This window comes from Lates calcarifer, linkage group LG17, assembly GCF_001640805.2.
Source record: "Lates calcarifer isolate ASB-BC8 linkage group LG17, TLL_Latcal_v3, whole genome shotgun sequence".
NCBI lineage: Eukaryota > Metazoa > Chordata > Actinopteri > Centropomidae > Lates > Lates calcarifer.
Window position 1 is genome coordinate 27,116,535 of NC_066849.1, and position 10,851 is coordinate 27,127,385.

Consider the following 10,851-nt stretch of genomic DNA (forward strand, 5'->3'; position numbering starts at 1 on the left):
GGCAGAGGAGGAGCAGAGCCAGGCTGTGATGAGGACCACTCCCAGTCCACCTCATCACAGCCAGCTCCTGATCGGCCTCCACCACTACCACCACCACTGTAACCCCTAACCTGAGGGAACGAGACTGTGAGGCCGGAGCCAGGCGTCCCGGGCCGAGCCAAGCTTTGTTTTCAGTCCACTGACCCTCAGCCTCCACTCGCTTTGAGCCGCAGCCACCTCCTCCTCGTCTCCGCCGTCAGCTGAAGGTTTTCCCTGTGTCGGGGTTTTAACTCTGGAGAGGTGACAGGCTCGGGAGCAGCAGGAGAGGAGAGATAAAGATGAAGAGGTACAGTAGAGCTTGTAGAGGGTTGGACCTGTCCCCAGCTCTCTGGCAGCGGGGGCTCTGCTGGAGATGGTCGTCCTCCGAGCTGCAGCGATATTAGGACGGTGGCTTCCTGCTCCTCTGGGTGTTTGGGTGTGAAAAGCTGTGGTATCAGGGCCTGCAGAGGGCTGGGATAATTCCCTCTCTCTCAGGGGTGGGGGTGGTGGTGGTGGAGGAGGAGAAGGGGGGGTTCGGTCCACGGCTGCCAGGCTGCTCTGTTTGTCCGTTAATCTGCGCTCACTGGGAACGGGAAAGGCTGACGGACACGATGCCAGGAGCGAGCCGGCAGGCTGCAGATGGCAGCTCTTCACCACCACACGTCACTGCATGTTCCTCCACCAAGCCTCCGTTTCCAGCTTTCTCTCTCATTTTATTTTGAAATCCTGCGCTCTCCTGTGCCCCAATTTAACTCTGAGCTTTTGTTTTACTTTGGAGAGGTGAGGCTTTCAGATCGCTCTGACCTTTGAAGAGGTTTTTGTTTTTTTGCTGCAGAAATCTGCGGTTGTATTTTGGGGGTGAATTCTGTCTCATGCTCCTTAAAATGCTTTTCTAAGGTTTGGGAAACTTTTACACATTTAAAACCTTGATGGATTAAAAAAATAAAAATAATTTTACATTGGGTAATAATTAATATTTTTTGCAGTTGCAGATGTCTCTTTTACAGGAGAGGTTTGTGGAGAAAATGCATATTTTAATTCCTTTTAAAGATTCATTTTTATAAGTGAAAAACATTAATTAAAATATACAAACATGTTCTTGTTTTTTATTTTTATTTTTGATTATTTTACCCATTTAAAAATCTTCTTCTTTCTAACTCTATCCTCTTTTGAACTGATCCTCTTCCTAAAGTGCTGATTTGTCTGAAAGGTGTTGTATAAATAAAGTTTATTATTATTCAGGTTTTCTATCTCATTCTCCTGAACGTGATATCTCAGTAACACGTTGAGTAAATGTTCTCAGATTTGGTTCAAACGTTCACTCGGTGAAATCATTTGAATTTGGTGGCCAAAGGTCAAAGGTCAAGGTCACTGTGACCAAATGTTAAGACGGTAGAATTATTACTTTTCAAATTAAAAGAGAACGACCAGTTTTTCTTTCGAGAACATTTACATCTGGTAAAGTGTGGCTGTTTAAACCCACCAGTTAAATACAGAATGAGGAGGTTTATTCTTCCATGTTTGTTTGTCTTTGATATCTCAGACCTTGACGAGGACAAATATCTGGAGGTTTCCTCTGCTGTCTACACCAAACCAAAGCAGCCATCTCATGTAAAATAATTATGGATTGTTTATTAAGTTTTTGTTTGTTTCTCACATATTTTAACAGTGGCCTTACAGTGGTTTATCTTGATGGTGTGATCTGCCACGTCATTTCATCCATCCATCTGTCCACTGTATCTGTTAGTCAGTTTAATATGTTTAACATATTGTGTAAAATATTTAGATTTAAGTACAGCACCCCTCCCTGATAAGGATCAGGATAAGGAGAATGTCATGGACGTTAACTTTGAGCATCAGAAGCAAACATCTGCATGTGAGAGAAACGAGCTCGTCTCATTAAAAACAATAAAAAACAGCCACAGATTCCGACTTGAAAAGTCTCAGAGCTGTGTTTGTTGTGAACCCAGGAGAAGGCGGCTGAGGTTGGAATCACAGCAGCAGCAGAATTGGCATGTTGGAGCCTGGAGTCGGACATCTGCTGGGGGGGTTGGTCAACATATGTTTCCACCATGCTGTCTTCCCACAAAGACGACAATCTGATGTCCCTCCAATTAAAAAAAACCTTGAAAATAATGCAGCACGGAAGAAAAAAATGAAACCGCAGCATCCACAGTGGTGATGTTCTGGATGTGTTGGAGGTGCTGATGGGAGGAGGAGGAGGAGGAGGAGGAGGAAGGTTTGGCTCAGGTTTCGAGGTCACTCCATCGTCCTGTTTCCACTGAGTTTATATTTATAACAGCAACACAGAGGCTCTCCATCAGATCTCTCCAGCTGTGCACTGATTCATATTCACTGAAACATGGCCTGTTTTGTGCAAGAGACAAGAACAATGACATTTCCATCAGATTCCTCTGACTGTCGACGTCCCCTTCTAGTTATGATTGATAAGTCGCAAAATAAATGCACACCGTCACACCTTAAAGAAGTCAAAGCTTGAGTAGAGCCCCAACTACAACTAAGAAGGACGAGCTTCGTCTACAGAGCCTCTGATCTGCAGCAGCTGAAGTTTCTCATCTGATCCAGTCAGATGAGATAATCAGGTCTAAGGTGACAAAACCACCAGAGGCTGGAAGGCGCGCTACGAGTCTGTAAAGTCCTCAACTGACTGGGCATCATGGGAGTGGACTGCAGAGAAAGTCACCAGGTGGATTTGGATCAAGACAACTGATCCATTAGCGGTTGCTGCTGGGACACAAGTTGAGGCCTGATCAATCCCGGCTGAGTCGCCTGGGTGAAGATGTCTGATGCTGAGAGACCTGAAACACCCGAGGACCCCAGGTCCCCTGACCCCTGAAGAAGCGGTGTGATTTGTAGATGTGTGTAGATGCTGTACAGATGAGTTTAGTGCTGGTGCTACATCAGCGAGGGAAGGTAAAGAGTTAAACCAGATCAGGGAGCAGCAGGCCCTGATGAAGCCTCACCACCACTTCCACTGCTGCGCAGAGCTGCTTTAACAGCAGACTGGTGATATAATGTGTTCAGAAGCTGATGTCTCTCCACAGTGTTTCTCATCACGAACAGCGGGGCTGCTCGGCCGGTCGTCCACTCCGCCGTTAAACCGGTTAACCCGGCGATGTGATTCCCAGTGGCAGGAGGCTCAAGCTCGCTGAGGCTCGCTGTGGGCCGATCACATTAATTATGCTAAACAGCAGTTATAGCGAGAGGAGAGGGTGGGGGAGGAGGAAGGGGGGAGAAACGAGCCGCATTGTTTCCCTGAGAAATAACCGGACGGGCTGGTGGCGTTCACAGATCACAGCCTGCAGTCAGCCGTGACGACCGCACGACACTGTCGGAGCTCAGGTCGAGTTTCTTAAAAACGGTTGGAGGGCAGAAACATTATCATGAATCGTGGCCTTTGGAGAGGAAGGGACGCGTTGTGGCATGTTCCAGCTTGTTACATGAAAAAAAGAACATGGTAAACAATGTGTTTGTGTTGAATTTACATACAGAAGCTGCTGCAGGTGAGAGGAAGAGACAGAAATCTGCAGAAAGAAAGAAGGACACTCCTACATTATAAACAAGTGTGTCGACCCTTTAGTCTTTTAACTATTTAATAAGGAAAGTGCTGAATATCATAGGAATTACATTCATACTGGACGAATGTGTATTTCATGATTTCTTCTTGAGTCAGTTCTCAGGGAAGGAAGATATCCTTTATGCAGCAAAGCAGAGACTGAAAAATAAAACGCCACTTTCAAGACATTTCACATTTTAGTTTATAGTTAATAACTGCAGTTTCTATTAGATTCAGTGTCAGGTCTGCTGGGGAACTGGTCCATAAATCAAAATTAAAAGGAATAATTGTGTTATAATGTGAGAAGCCAGATTCTTAAATATCAAGTTGTACCTTTAACAGTTGAAACAGAAGCAGAACTTTCTTCATTCCTCCATGAGTATACACAGATTTAATCTGACCATATGAATTGTGATGTTAGGAGCACAGCAGTTGTGCTTATAAAATCTTTAATCAAAACTGATTTTAATGCTAGAAAAATAGCTAAAAAGTATGTTTTAAATTTGTACTTTTGATCAAAAGAATGTGGCTGTAATCTTTTTGTAGAATATAAAATATGCATTCTGGGTTTTTGCTGTATTTTTAAATTAGTTGTTGAATGTACAATATTACATATAAATACTTATCACACATTCTTATGCTAAAATATTATTGGAAAATGAAGTGAAATTCAGAGAAAGACAGAGTTAACAGAAAGAGAGAGAGAGAGAGAGATCACCTTCAATCCCCACATTGTCCTTTGTGTCCCTGTCCCCCCTCCCTCCCTCCTGTAGTCCCCCTTCTCCCCCATTTTTCCTCCTAGCGTCTCATTTTTCTTTCAGCACTTTATCTGGCTGGCACGGCCCTCTGCCTCATGTTGGGATCTCCTATAGTGACCATTTTCAATTAATGTCTTCATTCATCAGCAGGGAGCAGTCTAATTCTGGAAGGACCGGCTCTCTGAGCGGGAGACGAGCTCATGGCCTCATTCTGCTACGTTTATTTTTATTTTGTAAAACGTGAAGGTGTCTGACTGTAAAGTCACTCTGCAGGCTTCAGTGTTAGCTCAACATCTACGACAGACTTCAGATATTTGGACAGAAAAGGAGTGACTTTCACTCAAAGTCAACACAAACCATGTTAAATGAAGGATGGTGGTTCGATCTCCCTCTGAGTGAAAGTCAGCGGCTGGAATCAGGACCAGCAAGAGAAACGCTGAACTGTAGATCAGTTAAAAAGACTTAGAAGTCATTAAAAACCAGCTTCATCTCTGATATCCAGGAAACTGACGCAAATATCAAGAGTTAGAAACAGAGTTTGTTACAGCCACAGCACTTCCTGCTCCAGAGGGAGAAAGGGATCATGGGTAATATATGCTGCTGAGTGAGTGGGACTACGCAGTCGGACCTCCAGTCAACAGATTGATAGACTTTGTTTTCTGTACATGAAAACCACTAAACCGCTCAGCTTCATGGCTGCAGGGGGCGCTGCTGCTCCGCAAAGTAAGAGAGTGCCAGGTGTTAGAGAGTAACAGGTAAACACAATGTCAGATGTAAAAGAGAGTGACAAGACTTCTATTATAACAGAGGACAGATGATCTAGAACCAAACAAAAATGTTGATGTGAACCAAAATATAGAATTGGAGCAAAAGCAGGTGGTTGTACATTATTTCTTGCAGTCGAAAAAAGAGCTGAAGCTTATCTGATCTGAAACTGATGAATTGGTAAGGATTGTCTATAGATGCAGCAGTTGTTGTGATATGGCGCTATATAAATAAAATTGAATTGAATTGAATCACGACAGGCAGCCGATCAGATATCAAAGAAGATTCGGCAGCATTGTCGTCAAGACGGACAGGCTAATTCAGGCGGTGGAGTGCGAGCCGCCGGCTTCGGCCAAATCAGCAGATGAAAGCCACCTGGCCCGGGCCGGCTGCCGAAGCTGCCTCGAGAGGAAAATTTCAAAGGTAGGTGGAATAAAAGTGAGCTTTCAGGAAGGCCACTCAGGGGAAAGCAGGTATTTTGTGAACTTCAGTTCCAGTGTCTAATCTGCAGTCACAACAAAGGAGGCATTATACGAAGAAGGGGAAATCTTAGATCCAGAAATCCAGCTTTCTCCCAAACCCCTCCCCTCAACACACATCCCAAAACCACCATTTCAAATTATTGGCCCTCCTCTTTACAGCAGATAGCAAGTGGCCGGCCTCCATCTCCTGAACCTGACACAGTAAATACTTGTGCAGATTCTTTTCCACAGATAACTGAAGGTTTAACTGGAGGGAATGTATCCCGTGGTCTGTATAACACCAATCATGGACGACAAGTTAACACAAGTACAGATGCCTTTCCATAATTCAAGGAACTTTGGCATTAGAAAACTGGCTTTTAGAAGTAAATTATAGAAGAAGAGAGTTTAACTGTTGGTTGACAGGAAAGCCAGCAAAAGTATTTCAGACATAACTGGATGAATAAAATGGAAACTGATAATCATCTTCCTGCTTAAGTTAACCGAAAAAAGGCTACAGCTAAAAGACATGCATAATATTGTGTATTATTAAACTCTATTCCCCTTTTTAAATACAAATTCCGTACTGGCAGTAGTACAGTTTAACAGTGGTTGCCATTCCCCATTGCTACTACAGGTGGCTAGCTGTACAGCTTACTAGCACAACATAGCAAACATTAGCTGGGGCAGAGTCTCATTCACCAGCTATCTTAACTCGGAAACACTAGCTAGAGTGTTAGTCATGTAACATGAGATTTCAACAAGGTTTAATTCACCAGCTAGCTTAATAAGCAAACATTCTAAACTTGCTAATTTGACTAGTGTTAGCTACAGATTCAAATTAGCTGCACCACCTTAAAACCAGTGAGTGGTGTAAACATCAGTATCTCAGAACTATTTATGCTTTGTTTTATTGTTTTAATTCATACGGGAAAGAAATATAGAGATGAAACTGTGACTGTTAGCATGCTAACTTTAGCTGGCTGCTAGCTGGAACCTCACCGAGTTTGTAGGCTGTTTGGCGAAGAAGTCACTTATTGTTAATTCCAATATGGCTGACGGTACGAGGGCTCTCCATCTCACAGTGTGGCATCTCATGTTTTGTCCACGGTGTATAGCATCCTCTGAAGTCCGTCATAAAGTCCAGAACTAACGACGGGACGAGCCGAGGCTTCGAGCCGTGTACCGGGTACGAAGGGGCGTGTCAGGTAAAGCTCCGCTCGTTTTTTGCAGGAAAAAACACGTGACCGATGACGCGCGAGGCCTCGATTTGCGTGGTATACGTCACCGTTTTTAGATAAAAGCGTCGTAAACATCCGGCACTTCACGGGTTGTTCCAAGTCTTGGTTTGGTTCGTGCGTCGTCAGAGTTGCAGAGTTTGTAGCAGGTGAGGCTGCCTGAGTATTTGTTATTAGCATTATTTTATCATTATCTGTGACAGTTCTTGTTCTGCTGGGTTGTATTTTCTGTGAAGTAATGGGCCTAAAAAACCTCACAGCTTCAGGAAGCTTCATTTAACCATCGTTGTCCAGTATCAGAGCAGGGAGGCCAGGTCTGTCTGTCTGTCTGTCTGTCTGTCTGTAGTCCTTTAATCAGCTGCAGCTTAAACTAATCTAAACATGAAGGCATCAAGTCCTGAGATGGTCTCAGCTATTTCTACTTCCTGGTTCCACCATGTTTGAGGAGCAGTGGAGACCATGTGTTTGTTTCTCACTAAAGACGCTCTCCTGAAACTGAAACTGATGGTTACAAAGACATTTGATCCTGTGATTATTTGTTGATTTGTGGACAAATGAATATTTGTTGTTGACTTTCATTCAGCCAAACTCTTTGTTTACATGTGTGTTCATAGTGAGCTCCCCACTGGTGGTATAGTTCACTTCAGTTAGTCACAGGGAGGGTATATGAGGCTGGTTGTGTGGACAGTTTGTCGTCAGGTTGTGTTTCTGTTGTATTATATCAGCAACTGTTTCGACAAACGATGCTAAATATCCACATTTGACCAATGTTGCCCCAAACTTAGGCAGTTTGTAAAGACGTGTTGATTCTGTGCAGGTGTTGGAGGAATGAGCTGCTGCTGATGCAGGTGAATGCTCCACTTTGCAGAGAAATGATGGAGAAGTGTTTGTTGCTGTTGCTGTGGCTGCTGGCTGGAGAAACCCTGCAGAGCTGCCAGGACAAGAGGAGCTGCCAGCCGCCGTCTGTCTCAGCCAGAGAGGCTTCGGCCTGAGAGGGTAAGAACCTCCAAAAAAACTCAATCAATATTGACTGAAGGGTGTTTTCATTGATGTCTCATGCTCTCTGTGTGTCATTACAAAGTGCATCATCAGTCCTGCAGCTTGCACAGCAGGTGCAACCTACAGTAAATGCACAAAGTCAAATACAGTATGTTGATATTCTACCTTTGCATATCAGTCGTTCATCCTGGGACGAGTAGATACAGAATATGTAGTGAATAAAACTATACACAACTTTAAATACAGTTTGGATTCACTTTTTCTAAAATAAATAGATTTAGTTTTCTTCAGTTCAGATGATGTGACACAGTGCAGCAGTCAGAGGGTGGATGGTTGGACGTAGCTCATGCTGGATTTCAGGGCCCCGCTCCTCGTACTCAGATTTCATCTAAGTGAACCAGATTAAAGTGTTGACGATTTCACAGCAGTCTGTGTTTCTATGGTTCTTTCAGGTTAGTTTAAAGTTCATCTGGAGCTGTTGTCAGAGCAACAAACCTCAAACCCAGCACCTGCAAAATGCAGCTTATTGACATTTAACTGGAGTGAGACCGAAATGAACACAGACTGATTTTCAACTGTGTCCTGTCTGTTTTGTCAGGACGGAGGTCAGAGTGAATGGAAGTGTTCACGTTATCTCTACAACCGCATCTCCCAGAAATGACTGGGAACAGTAGATGAGTTAAGTGTGATAAGTGAGATGCAGTGTTTCATAGGTTTTGTTGTTTTGCCAGCGTGATAAGGAAATACAGACAATTTATCAAATAATTGAAGGTGTTTTAGAGCAACTCTGGTTGACGTTCAGGAAAGTCAACGATGACAGGAGATTATTCGCATGAAATAAATTAAAGCAAAACCATCTTTCCCTCATCTTAACCAACGTGTTTTATCATCCTAAAACAAACTCTCACTACTCAGCTTTGCACCGTACTCCAACGTCAACCATCACTACAACCCTAAAGGTTCTGTTCAGTTCACCAACGTCACATGAAAGAACTGCCTCAGATTATCTCCTCACACATTAGGCAAAGAATGATGAACATTATTTTTAGGTTTGACGTGATGTAAACATGTTGTTCTGGGTTTGAGTGTTTCAGTCAGAATAAGCATCAAACAGAAACAGAATATTTATGAGATGTTGTTTTTGATTTCCTTCTGTTTTACTGTCACTTTATTTTGCTCTGTCACATTTGTAGAATCTGTGTTTTTGTTGAATGTCAACATGTTAAAACCGAGTTGTTTCTGTGGCTGCGTTTTTCTGCTGCAGCTTCTAACATTCTGTCAGTGTGTGGTGGCGTTTGGTGCCGTTATCAGAGGAACCCTCGGTCCGGCGGGAAGAGGCTGAGGTGGAGGAGGGAGGTTTGGGTTGCTGGGGCGGCAGCGGTGGTGGTGGTGGTGGTGGAGGGGGTTGTCGGTGTGTGGGAGGATCCTGGCTGTCACAGGACATGAGGATGACAGGCTTGGCTGCCACTCACCGCCGCTCTTCCTGATCGGCTGTGATGTGCCAAGATGGACATCAGCACAGCCGGGGCGTCTCTGGCTACCAGCCCCGCCTGTCCGCTCACATGCCAACACAAACTGCACAATATCTTGTTTTAGGGGAAGAGCCGCGGCACTTTTGGCATCAGACGCCTGCCTCGGCGTCATTTGGCTGCCGCTCTGGTGTCTTCAGGGCCTGTTTGGAGGGAGCTGCACCGCCTCTCTGTGTGTTTTTTTTATCAGGAAAACCGCCGAACAAATCACTCCAAAACTTTAATGTTCGGTGCCAACGTGACCGTCAGCCCTCACCCAGCAGAATTGATGAGTGCCTTCTGATAATCCATTAAGACACGGCTAAAGGTCGCGGGGTATAAATAGCCTTCAAGGACGCGGCGTGGAGTCATCTGAGGGAAATCAGACTGAAGAGGACACACATGAAACTCCTCATTAATCTGGACACAAAGGTGTTTGTCTGTTATTAAACATCTCTGTCAGGTGACCTGTCACATTCCTTCCTCCGTCAGGGGATAAACAGGGGTGGACAAAATAACAGCAACACCTGAGAACAGGACTTCTTGACCTTTTCTTACCCACGACCTCGTTTATAGCTCCGAATATTTTACAGAACAAATCCAGTGATGAGAGTTTCAGGTTCTTCGTGGAGCTGGAGGTGAAAAGCTTCTGTTACAGATGGATTATAATGAAACAATGAGAAGAGAGCGTTTTGTATTTTGTTTATTCCCATCATCACTGAAACCTCAGTTACTCATTTTGTAACAGGAGTGAATAGGAAACAGATCGGTAACATGAAGACAGAAAGAAAAGTCCATAAAACTGAGAAACTAAATCCAAAGTTTCCTTTTAGAGAGACTTCCACGATCAGAACAGATTTTTATTTTCAGGCTTGTTCAGAGGTTTTAATTTAAGAATATGATAAATAAATGCTGACATTAAAAAGTCTGAATATCATGTCTTATCTTCTCTCTTATGTTCTATAAAAGGCAGCTATATGTGAATATTGTATCCCATCTACACATATAATTTACACTTGAAATTACAGCTAACTATTGTTAACTGTCTTTTAGAAATGTTTCAAATCATTTTCCATCTCTCAGCCTCCATAGGCTTCTGTTTATTTAGATATATATTAAACTATGTTGCACAGTGAAGCTGGAGTCTGCTTTAACATTTGAAGGAGTCTTACAGTGAATTACAGTGTAAAGTTTAAACATCAACTAGAATAAAAATAATTAAAGGAAACAAAAACTAAACAGTCGATAAAAATATGATGTATTTTCGACTCCTGCACATTTCTGATCCTTTAAGCTGCATAATATTGAGTTTTTAATTCTGTGTCACTGAGGTACGTGCTGTAATTTAATGTGTTTTACGTCTTTAAAGTCTATAAGCGAATCACTGTGTGTGTGTGTGTGTGTGTGTGTGTGTGTGTGTGTGTGTATGTGAATATACGTCACATTTGTGTTTAGAATAAAAATAAAAGCGAGATGCTTCAGTTTCTGTTGACACAGTGACAGAGACGTTTCCTCAGTGTTTCCATG

General features: G+C 43.3%; 1 long non-coding RNA gene across 1 annotated transcript; it reads left to right on the forward strand.

Moving 5' to 3' along the window:
* Positions 1 to 6,860: 6,860 nt before the first annotated feature.
* LOC108883290 (uncharacterized) lies at positions 6,861 to 10,236 on the forward strand. The gene is made up of 3 exons (XR_001960915.2): positions 6,861 to 6,966; positions 7,635 to 7,813; positions 9,081 to 10,236. It is a non-coding gene; the product is annotated as an uncharacterized LOC108883290 (long non-coding RNA).
* The last annotated feature ends 615 nt before the right edge of the window (positions 10,237 to 10,851 follow it).